The sequence below is a fragment of the Populus nigra genome, chromosome 13, assembly GCF_951802175.1.
Source record: "Populus nigra chromosome 13, ddPopNigr1.1, whole genome shotgun sequence".
Taxonomy (NCBI): Eukaryota; Viridiplantae; Streptophyta; class Magnoliopsida; order Malpighiales; family Salicaceae; genus Populus; species Populus nigra.
In genome coordinates, this window is record NC_084864.1 from 14,415,024 (window position 1) to 14,433,593 (window position 18,570).

Consider the following 18,570-nt stretch of genomic DNA (forward strand, 5'->3'; position numbering starts at 1 on the left):
AATAGTGTTTGATGCCTCAAGTGCACTGCTACATAATAATGATTCTTTGACATATGAGACGGCAAAAGTCCAAAAAATTTGTGAAAAACGAAGACAATAAAATTATTATTGCTGCTAAAAAAAGGAAAAAACCTGAAAATTGCCCTTCAATTATTGGATTATTATCGAAAGACTTACTTGAATTTTTTTAAAAAAAATTAAAAGATAAAATTGGCAAAAATATCTGTGTCCAAAAAGAAAATTTCGCACTCCTAAAATGGTTTCATCAAAGAGAAAGAGCTTAGAAGTTGCCAAGCTAATATATTTCTGATCTTGAGAGTAAATTTCTAGGAGATTTTGCTTCTGATTTTCAACTATACTGCTTTCAAAGGTGTTGGAAGGAAAGCTACCACTTGGTTATCTTTTTCAACGTTGTCTTTTTCATAGTCTTGTACAATGAATTTTTATTATTTTTATTTTTTTTTCCAGATCTTCTTATTCCATCAATGGACTCCATGCATGTGATGTGTGTGGAGGTTGTTGGCCATGGCAATTGATGGAGGGCAAGAAGAAGAAATGTGTGAACGACGTCATTCGCATTCAAGAAAAGAGAGAGAGTTTCGGCGGTGGCCTTAATGGCCCATGTTTAATTACAATGAAGCATCAATTGATGAAGCCCTCTTCTGTTCATGTTTCCTTTTGGTTATGTATATTGCTTTCATTTATTCTTAGTTTTAAAAGTCCATTGAAAATAAAACAAATTTTTTTTTTTTAAGAATTAAAATGATATAATTTTTATAAAAATAAATTCAATAAAAAAATTTAGCATCGAGTTTTAATATATAGTTTCAATTGGTTAATCCCAAGTTGATTAGTCAGTCAAATTTTTTATTTTATTTTTTTTTCAACTCAAACTGGTACAAACTTTAAGTTGATCCATTAGATTAGTATTTGGAGTTTTAAAATAATGTTAATACCATTGCTAGAGTTGGGACTCTCTATTTTAGCTTTAGAGTCCTTGACCTATCTTTGTTTTGCAAAAAAGGTCCCTGGTTTTTTTTTATTTTTCTTATCAATGGTTTTTACTTACTTATTTTACGGTTAACACGATCAAGGCAAGGGTATCATGGTCTTTTGAATGAACTATTTGCAGGTAGCAAATCCTCGTTCATTGTTTATACGCTTGGGAAAATTCTTTATTCTCAGTCTTCCAAGAATCTTACCACAAGTAAAAACTTGTGGTACAATCTGAGCAAAATATTAACAGAGACTATGCCTTGTGGCCAAAACAATGTAGCTTTAAAAAAATATTCATCATTTCATAAATTACGATGGATTGGGATAGTTGAGATTTTTAAAAGATTTAATTTGGTTCATGAATTTATTTTCTTCACAATTGAGCCATTTAGAACCCAAATTAGCACTCATTTGATAAAAACAATTTGTGAAGAAAGGGCTGAATTAAAAGTCAAAGGACCACAAAGTAAAAATAACAAATAAAATAGGAGGTGGATTCGAATTTCATACAAAAAAAAACTTATTTTGATACTCAATCTTGATAAATTACAAGCTATCGTCTATTGATACTGAAAATTCAATCAAGATGCCAGCCCTTCCCCTGCTAAGCATGTATTTTTCGGGTGTATTTAAGGACGTGGTTATAATTAATGTTTAAAATATTTTTCATTTAAGAAATACATCAAACTAATATTTTTTTATTTTTAAAAATTATTTTTGATATCAGCGTATTAAAATAATTTAAAAATATTAAAAAATTATTAATTTTAAGTAAAATAAATTTAAAATTTTAAAAAACACGAGTTAGGCCGCATTTCCAAATAGTACTGAAATCTAAAAATATGATAGTGGTAACGAAATTAAATTAAATCTTGTTGGTGCTAGCTACCACCTAGAATAGTGCTGTCAATTCTGTTAAATAATATATTTTATTTTATTTATTAAAAATAGAATAAAATTTTTAGTTTAATCTACATATAATTCTTTGTATTTAGATTAATTCAAACACTTTAGAATAAACAGATTAATAAAAATTACAACCCTTTTTTTTTATGTTCATATTTGTTTTTGTATTAATCTAGATTAATTTAACAAAATTCACTATATAAATTTTTTTTTCATGATTAATTTTTATTAAATATAGTGAAAAGAACATAAAAAATTAAAATACTTCATATTTATATATAAAAAAAACTTAATCAAAATATTTTTAAAAAAAACTATATAAATTATTTTAGTATACATTTAGGAATTATAAACATAATAAATTATTTTTATATATAAATTAATTCTGATATAGAGGTCATCGAGTCATAGAATTAATTAATGACCCTTCCATATACTTAATAAGTCGAGTATATATTTTTACATGTTTTTATAAAGATAAAAATCCTTAATTTCATACTCGTCTTTATTCAAATAAATAAGATAAATAGAAACATGTATAATTATCATCCTTAGACATCATCAAAAACTGACGGGAAGGCTTCATTTACCTCTTTCAAGTTTACATGGAGATGATCTTGACCCCCACAGCTACTCTTCTACTCTTTAGATCATAGGCTATTAATCTGAATTCAAAGTGGGAGTGTCTATATATTCATCAGGAATTAGTGATTAAATTTTGTGGTTGTTTTGTAATATTCATTAGTATATTATTATTATTATTTTTATTTTTGATATTGTAAATGGTCACTTTCAAGAGTTAAACCACAGGAAAGAGCCTGCCAACTTGAGGTCCCCAACGATCATTTATTTACATGTGAATTAGAAGGGATAAACACTAAGATTCGAACCAGAGATGTCATCTCTTTCTAGTTGACTTATTATCACTCAAATATTGTTAATTGAGCTTCTAGCTGCTAGCTAGCTCACTTGCATTAGTATATTACATTTACAATAAGTTTGGATGGATTACTAATTAATAAATTGCATTGTTACTAGTTTGACAAACTGCCGATTTATTCAGTGGTCATTAATTTAAATATGCAGGTAACTTGTGAAAATGAAGAAAGTTAGGCATATTTGCTAGCTTACCTAAATTATATTAAAACACCAAAAAGAGGCGAAAAAGAAACAAAAATGAATTTCCAAAATCTATGGCTTCATGTCTCGATCCATGCTATAAATTGAACCAAGAAAATTAAACTACATAGCTAGGATACTACAGAAACAAATACACACACACACACCTTCATGTCGCCATGATATAAATTCTTGTGTTCTAGAGACTCTAAGCGGATATTACATGGTCAGCTATCATCCAAAGTAGATGAGTTTCTACTTGGAATTTATCAAAAAAAGGTTGATAAATGCAATTAATATCAGTTCTTTTTTATTCATTGATTTTCACCTATAATTCTTTTAATATCTATAGAGAGAGACCAACGAAAACATGAACATTATTTTCCGTCGATATTTCCATTTGTAATTAATAATTTTATAGTTTAAATGAATTAACTTTCTTGTTTATTTGGAAATACCTATCATCAAACTTGTTGTCGTCCCACTACTGAATTAAGAAATATTGTAACCACCATTCTATTTGTCATGCCAATTGTCCATTATCTACCTCTTCTTAAGGAAGAAGTCAAGGCAGACTTTAAAGTTTAAACGGAATCGTTTTGCTCTTGCAACAAGTTGACAATGGAATGGTTTAGATTTGAGGAGTCAGATATGGAAATTGAGGAGGAAGAACCAAGCAAATGGAGAAGGAACCTGCAAGGAAGAAAAGCTTACATATTTATAGAGAAAAATAAAATACTTGGTTATCTTAGACTGTAAGCCTGACAAAGAGCACTCAATTTTGCAAACCCTAAAACCCTTTTTATTTTTTTTCCTTCAAGGGAGAGACTTGAAACTGATATATTTTAAAAACAAGTAGAAATGTGAATACTGCTTGATCTAGAAAACTAAGCCACGAAGGACACTAGTTGTTGAAGACTGAAGAGATTCAGGGAAAAAAACCCAAAAATCCGGTGAAAATCTAATTTATGAGGTATTTGGGAATGAGGGTAGTAATTGTAATTCAAAGTATTTTTTCGATCGAAAATATATTAAAATAATATTTTTTTATTTTAAAAAAAGTTTTTTGATATCAACATATCAAAACGATCTAAAAATTAAAAAATAATTTTAATCAAACAAAAAATTAAATTTTTAGAAAACATAATTTTAACTATGGTCCCAAACACGGCTTCATAGTCCTTTAAGTTGCGTTTAGGTAGTGTATTATGAGCATTTTATTTTTAAAGTACATTTTCTCTATAAATCTATCAAAATAATATTAACACATTAAACCAATTTAAAAACACCTTAAAAAATTAATTTAGACAAAATTCCGGAGCTTCTATGAATGAATTTTTACAAATCTACATAGACTTGCTATTGCAGAAGAGATTTGAGTTTGCAGTAAATCACTTAAAAGCACTTGCCTTGCCCCGCCCAAATACCACATTTTAACCCCCAGCGTCATTGCTTATTGCCCTTATCTACAACCACAGCCTCGTAGCTTAAGCCCTAATCTACATTGTTCATTTTCTTCTTGGTAGCCAAAATACTGCTCTTTGAAGCTAGTTTTATCTCTTTTGCTTTCTCCTTCTCTTTTTTCTCTGCAGCTAATGCTGCTGAAGCAGCAGCCTGGACAGCATCAGGTAATGAGGCAGCCTTCTCTGTGGATGTAATTGTAGCAGCTGGAGCAGAAATTACTACTTTTCTGTTACTGGAACCGTCAGATGACTTGGAATTCTCAGACTGATTACTAGATGCTTTATTGTCATTGTTATCTGTGAAAGGGATGTACTGCTGAGTTTGCTGGTCATAAGAGTACCAAACCCCTTGATTGCCATCATAATAAAGACCTGCACAGAACAGGAGCATATCACGCAATCAAAGAACCAACTTGAAAAGGAATTATGACTTTAGATTAAGCTCTAAAGACGACACATGTAGAATGCTAGTTACAACTATTCTAAGTTCAGAAGTTCTTGGTCCATGTGCATATTGTACGTTGTTAGTTCACAGCAACAACCATAAAAAATTTCCTAGAAGACAACCACTCCACCACAGCAAAATAATTTCTTCCTACATAACCTTTTGAACGGGTTCTCAAGCAACAATAGCAGAGTTTTTAATTTTCATCACAATTCTCCTTGATAAGGAGCCAAATCCCTAACTTTGCCAAGGAAACAAGCAAAAATTGAATCTTCAGAAAAATGAAACCGGAGGATCAAAATGATTCCTAAGAGAAATTTAAGTGATGAGGTTATGGATTGCACAATTGAGAGCCATGAGAGTAAACACAGGCTTACAGATAAGCAACTCCAGTCAATTCAAGGCAACGAAGTAAATTACAAGCACATGCACCATATATGCAGAGAGATACCTTATTCTTTTTCCTAAAACTCACATGAATGATTTTCCTAATACATTATTCACAAAGTATACAAATAATCATTCAGCAGTTATTAGAAGTGGTAACGGACTTCGAGCTCCCAGATTAAAATAGAAGTCAAAAGCCTCCACTAACTATAACAATAATAACACTACAGAAAAGCAGGCCATCTGTTCCCAAAGTATTCTTCATGGTAAGCACTTGTGCAAGATCTGCAGGAAGTACTAAGTACATTTTCTCTCACAATCTCAGAGACTAACCTATAACTTGTTACTTTTGAATTACCAAAAAGGCTGAAATGCCCAGAAAGACAGTTAACCATGAACGTGATTTCCAAGTTCCACACAGGAATGTTGCTCCCACCTCTCTCTATGTAACTGTATCATCAGATAAAACTTGTTCGTAGGAATTAAATGAAAATATATATTTATAATACTTCGTAGAGGAAATATATGTCAGCTTGTACCGGAGAGAACCTGTAACAAAGCATTTGCAATGAGCCAACTACCTATCCAATTATACTAAAAAAATGAAAACAGCATTGCCTTTCCAGGAATTCTTTTAACATAAAGACGACGATTATAAACTTGTCATCATGTTATTGAGACCTAGATCAAATTGCAACTGAATACATGCATTTTAACAACAGCTCAGATCGATCCCCAACACCTACAAAATGCTATCTTTCACTTCCACTTGATACAAACCAAACAAGAAATGTAGAAGGAACCTGTATTTCCATCAAAGTAGAAGCCCGAAGCAGCATCATAGTAATAACCAGATGCTTCATCCCACACAAAACCAGATTGTGGTGCAGAACCATCCTTTTGAACTGTAATCTCCCCACCTGCTTGCTGCTGCCCACCAGCAGATTGATTGTCATCTAGGCTATATTCCTTGGGTGCCCGTCCAACAGCATCATACTAGAATATGAAAGGATAAAATTTTAAAAATTCAATGATCATGTATAAAATCAGCATATTCATAAACCAAAAAGGAAGCACATGGAATTAAGATAAAGGGTACAAGTAGTAATGCAACTAAAAATATAGCAATATTAAGTTATAGTTAGTAATATTCCAAGTGACAAATAGAATTGGTAGGGACAAGAAAAGAATCCTCAGGAGGTATTTCTACATTCAACGAACCATAGCAAAACCTGCTCTGTCTAATGCATGAATGAAATCACATAAAGATCAACATCAAAAGGTTTGAGCACAAATCCATTAAGGTGGAAGTAGGACCTTGACAAACACCCAACCACATTCATCTGAAGTTCATGGAGTGGATTCCTTGTCAATGCCTGACTGCCATGACAAAATGCATGTTGATAATCTGACTGAGATTTATTCTTTGATCAAAAGAAATGCCTATGGCCTCAAAGATCAAAAGACAAAATGCCTAAACTGGTTAATCTGAGGTATGAAATGGATGTATGATATCAGAATATCATTTTCCTCTGTTCTGCTCATCAACATTCACTTTACAAAACCATTTCTCCAAGAAGAGTGATGCCCTTGTCTTTGGGGTATCTGTTGCATTTCTAAGGTACAAAACACAAGAGCAATGTCAACGTTCTCCTACTTTCCCACCAACAATCACTTCACAAAAAGCTTTTAGTGACTTCAAATAACAGAATATCAAAGTAGTTTACGGATATATGATATGTTTAATGTGGGATAAAAACAAATTTTAAAATATTATTTTAAATTTTATTATTTATAATATATATAACCTATATTTACATGAATTTTTTCTTAATTTTTCATATAAAATATTAAAATTTTAATATTTTAATTTTTCACAAAAAGCTGCTTGACTGTGACGGTCCTGATGCCCCTGGGCCAAGAATGCTCTTTGCATAAGCCACTCGTAAGATCTGCCCATTCTTCTCGAGAGTGGTTCCATTGGTCGCATCAAGGGCTTCAGTAGCATCCTCAACCCATTACTGTATATATACTTTATATTCTTAAAAAAATTTATTTATAATATGTAATAAAAAATATATTTTAATTTAAATACTTCAACTTAGATAACATAATATCTTTTCAATATGTAATTTGAAATCTTTTTGTATATATACTCTATATTTTCAAAAAACATTTATGTTTTTTCAATATAAAATTTAAAACCCATTAGTATATATACTTTATGTTCCTAAGAAAAAATAATGTTTTTTCAATGTGAGATAAAAAACTTTTTGGTTTAAATACTTCAACTTAAAAGGATAACATAGTATCTTTTCAATGTGAGATTTGAAGCCCTTTCGTATATATACTCTATGTTTGAAAAAAAAAATTTATTGTTTTCAATATGGGATTTGAAACTCATTGGTATATATACTATATGTTCTCAAGAAAAAAGTTATGTTTTTTTAATATGGGATAAAAAAAATTTAGTTTAAATACTTCAACTTAAAATGATAACATAATATCTTTTCAATATGGGATTTAAAGTTCTTTTGTATATATACTCTACGTTTTCCAAAAAGAATTATGTTTTTTCAATATCAAATTTGAAATCTATTAGTATATATATTTTATATTTCCAAGAAAAAAGTTATTTTTTCAATGTGGGATAAAAAAAAATTGGTTTAAATACTTCAACTTAAAAGTTTAACATATTATATTTTTAATGTGGGATAAAAAAACTTTCTAAATATTATTTTAAACTTCATTATTTATAATATGTATAACCTATATTTACATGGATTTTTTCTTAATTTTTCATATGAAATATTAAAATTTTAAATATTTTTTTTAATTTTTTCAGACATATAAATTAATATGTATAACCCAACTTTTAGACCGGATCCAGACATATAAAATATTTTTGTAGATATGTAACTAAGTTATTCAAGTGCTTGTAGTAATAAGAAGTTGACAAACATTTATTACTATTTATTTGCTAATAATTGTTTGGACTTCACTTCTCATTTAAAACTGGGATTTCATACTCTTTTTTTTCATCATGTCATATTTTGTTTTGAGTTATTCAAACAACGTTTATGTTATATTAATGTCCATTTACATTTTACAATTTAATTTTTATATGAAATTTAAAATAATTTAAGTAAGTTTTTTTATATATCATATAATTATTATGTTTAAAAAGCTTTTTATTCTTCAATTGTCTTACAATTAAAAATAATACACGTTTCTAAAAGTAACCCAAGACAACACACGGAAACTAAACTACCTAGTTGTTTATTCTAATTGTAGCAAATACAGTGACCGCGTCTAAAAAGTGTGGTAAAAAAGAATGAATAAATACAATGATACACTTATCCACAAAATAAATTAGTAGATAAAATCCAAGTACTGTTTCGTATTCCGTTGGTTTATATGATTACATTTTAAAAAATATATAAATTATGATTTTTTATTAATTAATATTTTAAAGTTTTTATTAATTAATAAAATAATTTTAAATATATAATTCAAGTAAAACACTAATCGTGCTGCACAGCTGGTATTAGTTTGTTTATTACTACTGCTTGAAAAGGAATCTATTAATATATATTAATCAATTGGTATTTTCAGAAATGAACTCACATAAAATATTGTCTCAGAAGGCTACTGGGGCTTCACTTTTAAAAACAAAAAACAAAAAAAAAATTGACAGATTAATTTAACAAAATTCACTTGGACCATCCTCAATTTCGGGAGTTCATAGGAGAGTTTCCTCGAAACCTTGTCCTATCAATCCAGCTACCCGTTTAAATCGTGAAAAGACGACTTTTTGATAGATAACCACACGACAGCAACAATTCGACCAGACAACAAATTACTATGCAATTTAATTAAGCTATAAGCAGTAGGCGATAGGGTTTTTTTTTTATTTTTCAAATTCGAGAAAATTCTACCATTCAAAAAATATATTTTATAGACTCAGGTGAGCGAGTAAAACATCAGCTATCCTAAGCTCTTACAAGAAATGCACGCTCTGACTCGAACTCAAGACCTGCTATGCAGATTTCAAACCATTTGCCATCATGCAATAACCGAACCTTAAAAACCTCAATATTCATATCAATGTTTTTTTTTTTAAGGATTTTTGTAATTATGATCAAATCAAGAAAAAGCCATGAAAAAAAATACAAAATACCTCTATGGTTGTATTAATTTATATGAGATGCAAATTCTTAATTTTCATTGGAGGTTTATATAGTTTTTTTTTCATTATTAATTTTTATTAAATATAGCAAAAAGAACATAACAAATTAAAATACTTTATATTTATAAAAAAAACTTAATCAAAATATTTTTTTTAAAAAAACTATATAAATTATTTTAGTATACATTTAGGAATTATAAACATAATAAATTATTTTTATATATAAATTAATTCTGATATAGAGGTCATCGAGTCATAGAATTAATGACACTTCCATACTTAATAAGTCGAGTATTTTTACACGTTTTTATAAAGATAAAAATCCTTTCATACTCGTCTTTATTCAAATAAATTAATAAAATAAATAGAAACAGGTATAATTATCATCCTTACGTGGATCCGCATCATAATTTCTTGTCAATTTTCATGGACGGAAGCCTAAATAACACTAACAGAGGCGATGCATTTAGAAAGCTAACCTACATTATAGAATACTACGCAGGAGTAACTCACTCTTAAACAGATTTCCATGCGAGTGAATTGCAATGTGCCCTAAAATACTGAACAGTAAAGAAGAACAGCAGCCCTGCCTAGCTCAGAATTTCATGGGACATGAATTTAATGACAAAAAATACAGAATTTCTCTCGACCAATTAACCTTCCAAGAATTGCAATTGGATTCTTATGAGCTGCAGAAGAGGAAGCATGCCCTGCCTAGCTCAAACAAGAACATAGGTTCTATTTCTCTCCTCTTTTTTTATGGAAAAAAAAATTTTTGAGTTTGATATGTCTCTAATGACTGTCAGCATGCATCAAGAGAAAGCCAGAGCTAGGGTTGAACAAGCAGATTTGATCTTCATATATGATACAACCATGCAAGTACGTACGAACGATGGTTTGTGTCAGCTTCATAAAATATTTCTCTTTTTCATACAACTTTTTAATTAAACATGGGATTCATAATTAATATATTTTAGTGCCACTAGTTTGGTGTTTCCTTGACTCACATGGCGTTAATTTTATTCAACTCAAATTTGAGATTGAATCTAATTAAAATTGTTTATTTCATATAATATTGATGACTAATAATTAATATAGTAAAATTATAGGTAATAATTAACAGTAAACAAAAATTATATATTGTGAGACATCGGGAAGTAATAAACTATGGTTTTAAATAGATCGCCTCTCTCTCTCAAAATATAAATGAACTTTAAAACAAACACCAATATTAAAATGAAAACAAAATATTAATACAAGAGAAGTCTCGTACGTAGTTGTTATATTTTATTTTTCATTGGAAAAGGATAAATAGAAATTGCGTTCATTAAGCTTAATAAAATTACGTATTAAATCACCCAGTGCACATCATTTTTCAATTTTTAATTAAATATGGAATTCGAAGTTCAAAGACGAGATAGAGCAAGAACTTGTTCATGGCCCTGAGCATATCCTGTTACCATGTATTGACTTGACCGGAAGCTGAAGGTTGGCTGAGTCCAGTAATTTTCTTGCTTGGCAATATCTCATGCATTGACAACAAAATTCTGCGCCAAAGCCCTTAACTGGATCTTCTGAACTTTTCCTGTTGAGGTTTTTGGTAACTCAGCCATGAATTCCACTCTCTTTGGAACCGTAAAACGGGGAAGGTTTTTCTTGCAGTAAGCGATAATCTCAGATTCTTTAACATCGTTCGTGTCTCCGCTGGAGTTCTTTTTCACTGAGATGAATGCACAAGGACTTTCTCCCCATCTAGGATGTGGCATGGCCACCACAGCTGCTTCCAGGACTCTTGGATGTCTGTAGAGTACAGACTCCAATTCTACACTGCTGATATTTTCACCACCAGAAATTATCACATCTTTCGACCTGTCCTTGATTTCCAGGTAACCATCAGGATGAATGACACCAACATCTCCAGTAGCTAACCATCCATTCCTGAAGGCCTTGGAAGTTGCCTCAGGATCCTTGAAGTAACCTTTCATGATGCTGCTTCCTCTCAGGACAATCTCCCCCATTGTATTTCCATCACGCGGCACGCTAACCATGGTGTCCAACTCCTTGACGTCTGCATCAGCGAGAGTCAGTATGCTAATCCCTTGCCTCGCCTTGAGTTTTGCCTGATCCTGCTGTGGAAGCTTGTTCCACTTTTTCTGCCATTCACACACAAGTGCTGGACCAGTAGCCTCGGTAAGACCATAGGCATGCGTCACGTGGAATCCGAGACGTTCGATCTTTAGGAGCAACGAGGCTGGTGGGGGTGCGCCTCCTGTGAGTATTTCAACCGGGGAAGTGATTTCGCGGCGCTCATGAGGCCTGGCCTCAAGCAGAATGTTGAAAACAATTGGTGCACAGCACATGTGAGTCACCGCATGTTCGGCAATGTTATGGTACATGTCTTTAGCACTGGTGTTGCGTAGGCAAACGTTGGTTCCGCCTCGTGCCGCGACACCCCAAGTGAATGTCCAGCCATTGCAATGGAACATAGGGAGAGACCATAGATAAACAGGTGCATTTCCCATTTCCCATCCAAGAATTAGGCTAAGAGAGCTAAGATAAGCACCTCTGTGACTATACACAACTCCTTTCGGAGCAGATGTTGTTCCTGATGTATAATTCAAGGCTATAGGATCCCATTCATCTTGAACTAGCTCAGCAGTGTATCCTGGATTGCCCCTCTGGACAAGCTGTTCATACTCCAGCTGGCCGAACTGGACACCGGTAGGTGTGTCGATGTCGTCAATACAAGCAATAATTGATGGTACAGCGCCATCCAGGAAACTAAGGGCCGTACTTGCTAACTCCTTGTATTGGTAATCCACAAAGAAAACCTTAGCCCCTGAATGGCTAAGAATGGTGGCTATATTCCTAGCATCTAGCCTTATGTTGATAGTATTAAGAACTGCTCCAGCCATAGGCACAGCAAAATGCATCTCATACACTGCAGGAATGTTTGGAGCCAACACAGACACCTACATAAGCAGGAGAAAAAATTAAAAAATGATGATACGTTTGATACATCTAAAACTGGAGAAAGAATTCAAAGAATAAAGCTTGGTGAACGTACGACATCGTTTTTTCCGACGTTAAGGGACCGGAGGGAATCGGCAAGGCGGCAGCAACGTTCATATGTTTGACTCCATGTGAAGCGGGTGCCCTCATAGATAACAGAGGTGCGGTTGGCATAAACAGCATTAGCTCTCTTCAAGAAAGTTATGGGGGTAAGAGGAACATAATTTGCATCACATTTTAGTAGTTGATCCATTGTTGGAGCTGGGAGTATTTGGATAGTCTTGCTCGAAGATATTGGAAGAGAGGAGGAGAGTGTTTTGTGGAGTTTTTGATGGACTTGAAGATGTGCGAGTGGGGGGTTTAAATTAGCAAGGACTCGAACATGAAGGTAGCCGGTGGCTTTGGAGATTGAAATTATTATATGGATTTGATGCTAATATTTAATCCTCTTTTTAATCAAAAACATTGGGTGTTGATATATGCAGTTACGAACCTGGTAAAAGAAATAGTTTAAGAAATTCAGTTATAAAATATTAGAATTTCGAGTTTTTTTTTTTTTTGTAAAAACAAAATATATTAGGTGGAGAATATTTCAATTTTTGGTTGGATTGAGTTTTAAAACATGCTCACATGTTATTAATTATTTGTTATGCACTCATATACATTTAGAAAATCTTACCATATTTATATATTTAACTAAATATTAAAAAAACTATTTTCATACCAACCCCTGCATTATTAATCAAATACATTAATAAGTATCTTATGTGCACATATAGGAAAAGAAAAGGGAGTAGGTTGATAACATTTAATTAATATGTAGCGTTTCCTTACTATTTTTAGATAAAAATAATTAAAAATATAAAGATATATTATCTTTGATAATAATATACAAGATATAAGAATATATATTATTATTAATGATGTGTCAGATATATGCACTTTTCTATTTAAATATATTTTTTAAGTATAAAAATATATTCTAAAATTATTTTAACAATAAATTTATTTTTATATGTTTGTTTTGAATCTCCAATCAAATAATTTATGTTCTTAATATTTTTATCTTTTTTTTGATCTGGTACAATAACTAAAATCTCTCTGATTTAGAAATGTATTGCTATTTAATAATAATAATAATAAAATAAAAATCAGTACCTACTGTGCCCAAGAAAATGGGATGGATAAATGTTTAGTTCAAATGAATTAGTTTTATTTTTATTTTTATTTTTTCTTTAATTAGACCCACCGGTACAAACTTTAAAGTAATCAAATCTCAAGTTGACCCATTAAATCCTAGTTTTAAAAGAATTTTAATGTCATTGCTAGAGTTGGGACTCTCTATTTTAGCCTTGGAGTTCTTGACCTATCTTTGCTTTGCAAAAAAGGTCCTCGGTTTTTTTTCTTTTTCTTATCAATGATTTTTAGTTTTTACAGTTAACACGATCAAGGGTATCATTATCTCTCGAATGAGCTAGAGCCCAAATTAGCACTCATTTGATAAAAATAATTTATGAAGAAAGGGCTGAATTAAAAGTCAAAGGACCACTATGTGAAAATGACAAGTAAAATAGGCAATGGATTTGAACTTCATACAAAAAACTTATTTTGATACTTAATCCTTTTTTTTTTATAGATGATCGGTCCTTTTAGTTATTAAAAAATCAATTTTGATATCAAAGCTCATTTTTTTTATTTTTCAGTCCTTTGCTTTAAAGTAGAGAGAGAGGATGCTAGAATCCAGCGTAGAAAGAAAAAGTGATCATTGACGATAATTTCGGTCACTAAAAAAATTAAAATCAGTGTCAATGGGTTTCATTTTATAATGGTAGTTTTACTTGGATGTTTTGTTTCCTTCTACTTGCTTTTAGGAGAAAGATCTGGCCATAAGAATATTTTTTTAGTAGGTCAGGGTTATCAAGGTGTTTAAGTTATTTTCCAAGTGTTTTGATTCTACATGTTTGCTGTTTTTTTTAAAAAAAAAAAATAGGGTAGATAATATATTATCCGCACTCTTAAGAAATTTTAAAAAATAAAGACAAGCCAAGGCGCCTCGGCTAGGCTAGAAGGCTTACACGCCTAAGCTGTTTTTTTTTTCATGCCTAGGCCCACGTGCCTAAGTTGTTTTTTTTTTTTTAGGTTTTTTTGCTATTTTATATTTGGTTTAAAAAATTGATTAAAAAAACCATTGAACTCAATTGAGTCCAAGAGTCGGGTCATAAGTTTAACAAGTTAATTCATAATATCTGGACTATTATTTTTTTTCTTTTTTTGTTTAATGTTTTTTGTGTCCCTCAATTAAAAAAATATATAATTTCATCATTTGTTATTGATGATCTATTTTTTTATTAAATTTAAACCTAAAAGAATATAAATTCACCATTTGTTATCAATTATATACTATTACTATCTTGGCACCACATGCCTATCACAGTGTTTTTACTTCTAGAAAAAATATTTAATATAAATAATTATCATGTGCTTTATTGTTGTAAAATGAAATAAAAATAATTTTTAGGATAAAATTTTTTTATTGATTCTAATAACATGCATAAGTTACATCACAAGTTTACTTGATTGTCTTGAGTTCATTTAATTTTTATTTTAGTAAATGTTAGTTTTTACTAATTCTATCTTCCAATATTGAGAAAATAAAATGAGAAGTAACGTAATTAGCCCACTAATTTCCTTATTGTCAGAGCTCTTATAGATTCAAAGATACATCAACAACCGGAGAATATAACTAAGGATTAAGATTTTCTGATTTAATCTATGAAAGTTCATTGCTTGATATTTTTTTCTTGAATACTATTATTTAGTTACAAAAACTCAGCATTTAAATCGTGTTTGGTGTAGTAATTAAAATAATATTTTCAGTTTAATTTATATCTAATCTTATTAATTCAAACACTTTAAAATAAATAAATTAATAAAAATTATTTTACTATTAATTTAACAAAGTACGCTTAGATCATCCCCGAAACCTTGTCCTCTCAATCCAGCTACCCGTTTAAATCGTGGAAAGACGACTTTTTGATACCTAACCACACGACAGCAACAACCCGACCAAACAACAATTACTATGCAATTTAATTAAGCTATAAGCAGTAGGCGATAGCCTCCTTAAAAACCTCAATATTCGTATCAATGTTTTTTTTTTTTTAGGATTTTCGTAATTGTAATCAAATCAAGAACAATTCTATGAAAAAAAATCTCAATACCAAAACTCAGTGCTCAACTTAGAAATACAGAATACTTTTAATTCAAGTAGGTAAAGAACCTACAAAATATATACCTCTATATATAGTTGTCTTAATTTATATGAGATGCAAATTCTTAGAGGTTTATATATATAGTTCTTTTTTCATGATTAATTTTTTACTAAATATAGTAAAAAGAACATAAAAAATTAAAATACTTGATATTTATAAAAAAAAAACTTAATCAAAATATTTTTTTAAAAAAACTATATAAATTATTTTAGTACACATTTAGGAATTATAAACATAATAAATTATTTTTATATATAAATTAATTCTGATATAGAGGTCATCGAGTCATAGAATTGATGATCCTTCCATACTTCATAAGTCGAGTATTTTTACATGTTTTTTTATAAAAATAAAAATCCTTTCATACTCGTCTTTATTCAAATAAATAAAATAAATAAACCAGTGAATGGTTATTTTCAAGAAATAAATCACAAGAAAAGTCCGCCAACTTAAAGTCCTCGACGATTATATATTTACATGTGAATTGAAAAATATAAGTGATAATATTCAAACCAAAAATGTTATCTCTTCCTAGTTGACTCATTATCACTTGGTTATTCGTGGTTCAGCTACCAGCTCACTTGCATTAGTATATTACATTTTCCAGTAAGTTTGGATGGATTGCTAATCAATAAATTGCATATTTGTTACTAGTTTGACAAACTACCGATTTATTCAGTGGTCATTAATTTAAATATGCAGGTAACTTGTAAAAATGAAGAAAGTTAGGCATATTTGCTTGCTTACCTAAATTATATTAAAACACCAAAAAGAGGCGAAAAAGAAACAAAAATGAATTTCAAAAATCTATGGCCTGCAGATATATTGAACCAAGAAAAACTACATAACTATGATATATACTACAGAAACAAAAAAAAAAGAGCTTCATGTGATCTCCATGCTATAATTAAATTCTTGTGTTCTACAGACTCTAAGCAGATATTGCATGGTGAACTATCATCCAAAGTAGATGAGTTTCTACTTGGAATTAATCAAAAAAGGTTTTTTTATATATATTAAGTGTCATTTGTTTTTAAAAAATTAACTTAATTGCTGATAATTGTGTGAGTTTTAGGTTTGGTGCATCGAACGAGTAGATGAGTTTTCTTGAAGATGATATATATGTTGACTTTACTGTTGTAATTAATAAAATCACAATGCAAAACGCCATGCATGCTGTAGACAGCTTACTTAATTGGTTGTTTTTTTTTTTTTTTTTGAGATAAAGTCTTCGTATTGATAGAATTAGTAGGCTTTAATGTTATTGTTTTGAAGATTTAATTTAGGTATTAATTAATGTGTTAAAGGGTTGATAAATGCAATTAATATTTAGTTCTTTATTTTATTCATTGATTTCCACCTATAACCCTCTTGATATCTACCGTAAGACTTTTCATCGATAAATACCAACAAAAACATGAATATTATGTTTTGTCAATATTTTCATTTTTGTTTGTAATTGATAATTTTCTAATAGCAAGGAATTTTTTTGAGATAAAGTCTTTCGTATTGATCGAATTAGTAGGCTATACTGTTATTTGTTTTGAAGATTTAATTTACATATTAATTAATGTGTTAAGGGTTGATAAATACAATTAATATTTAGTTTTTTTTTATTCATTGATTTTCACCTATAACCCTCTCGATATCTACAAACAAAGACTTTCCGTGTCGATGAATACCAACAAAAACATGGATATTATTTTTGTTTATATTTTCATGAAAGTCAAGGTAGACTTTAAAGTTTAAACGGAATCGTTTTGCTCTTGCAACAAGTTAACAATGGAATGGTTTAGGTTTGGGGAGTCAGATATGGAAATTGAGGAGGAAGAACCAAGCAAATGGAGAAGGAACTTGCAAGGAAGAAAAGCTTACATATTTATAAAGAAAAATAAAATACTTGGTTATCTTAGACTGGAAGCCTGACAAAGAGCACTCAATTTCGCAAACCCTAAAACCTTTTTTATTTTTTTTTCCTTCAAGGGAGAGACTTGAAACTGATATATTTTAAAAACAAGTAGAAATGTGAATGCTTGATCTAGAAAACTAAGCCACGAAGGATAATAGTAGTTGAAGACTGAAGAGATTCAGGGGGGAAAAACCCAAAAATCCGGTGAAAATCTAATTTATGAGGTATTTGGGAATGAGGGTAGTAATTGCGATTCAAAGTATTTTTTCAATCGAAAATATATTAAAATAATATTTTTTTTATTTTTAATATCAGCGTATCAAAACAATCTAAAAATTAAAAAATAATTTTAATCAAACAAAAATTTAAATTTTTAGAAAACATGATTTCAACTATGTTTCCAAACACTGCTTCATAGTTTTTTAAGTTGCGTTTAGATAATGTATTATGAACATTTTATTTTTAAAGTATATTTTTTCTATAAATCTATCAAAATAATATTAACATGTTAAAACAATTTAAAAACACCTTAAAAAATTAATTTAAAGCAAAGAAAAATTATTTTTTTACAAAAATATTTTCCAACAATAAAAACAAAAACAAAAACAAAGAACCTTAAATAAAAAAGTACAAAATTATGAAAATCAAACCTTAAATAAAAAGGTACAAAATTATGAAAATTATGTTTGATTTGATTGAAGATAATAATTTTGAAATGAAATTTTACCTTCACAAAAATAAAAATAAAAATAAAAAAACATGTATATTTCTTCATTCTCGAAACACTACCTTAATTCTTAAGGTTGATTGCATCCAACAAACTCCAATATCTTTTATCAAACTAAAAGTGATTATTCGAATGGAGTCATTTT

General features: G+C 29.9%; 1 long non-coding RNA gene and 1 pseudogene across 1 annotated transcript; both read right to left on the bottom strand.

The window, feature by feature from the left end:
- Positions 1-4,323: 4,323 nt before the first annotated feature.
- LOC133671664 (uncharacterized) lies at positions 4,324-6,280 on the bottom strand. Its single transcript, XR_009834332.1, has 2 exons — positions 6,120-6,280; positions 4,324-4,856 (listed from the first exon to the last, which is right to left on the bottom strand). It is a non-coding gene; the product is annotated as an uncharacterized LOC133671664 (long non-coding RNA).
- Positions 6,281-10,825: 4,545 nt separating this feature from the next.
- Positions 10,826-12,850, bottom strand: LOC133670387 (trans-cinnamate:CoA ligase, peroxisomal-like; annotated as a pseudogene).
- Between the last annotated feature and the right edge of the window lie 5,720 nt (positions 12,851-18,570).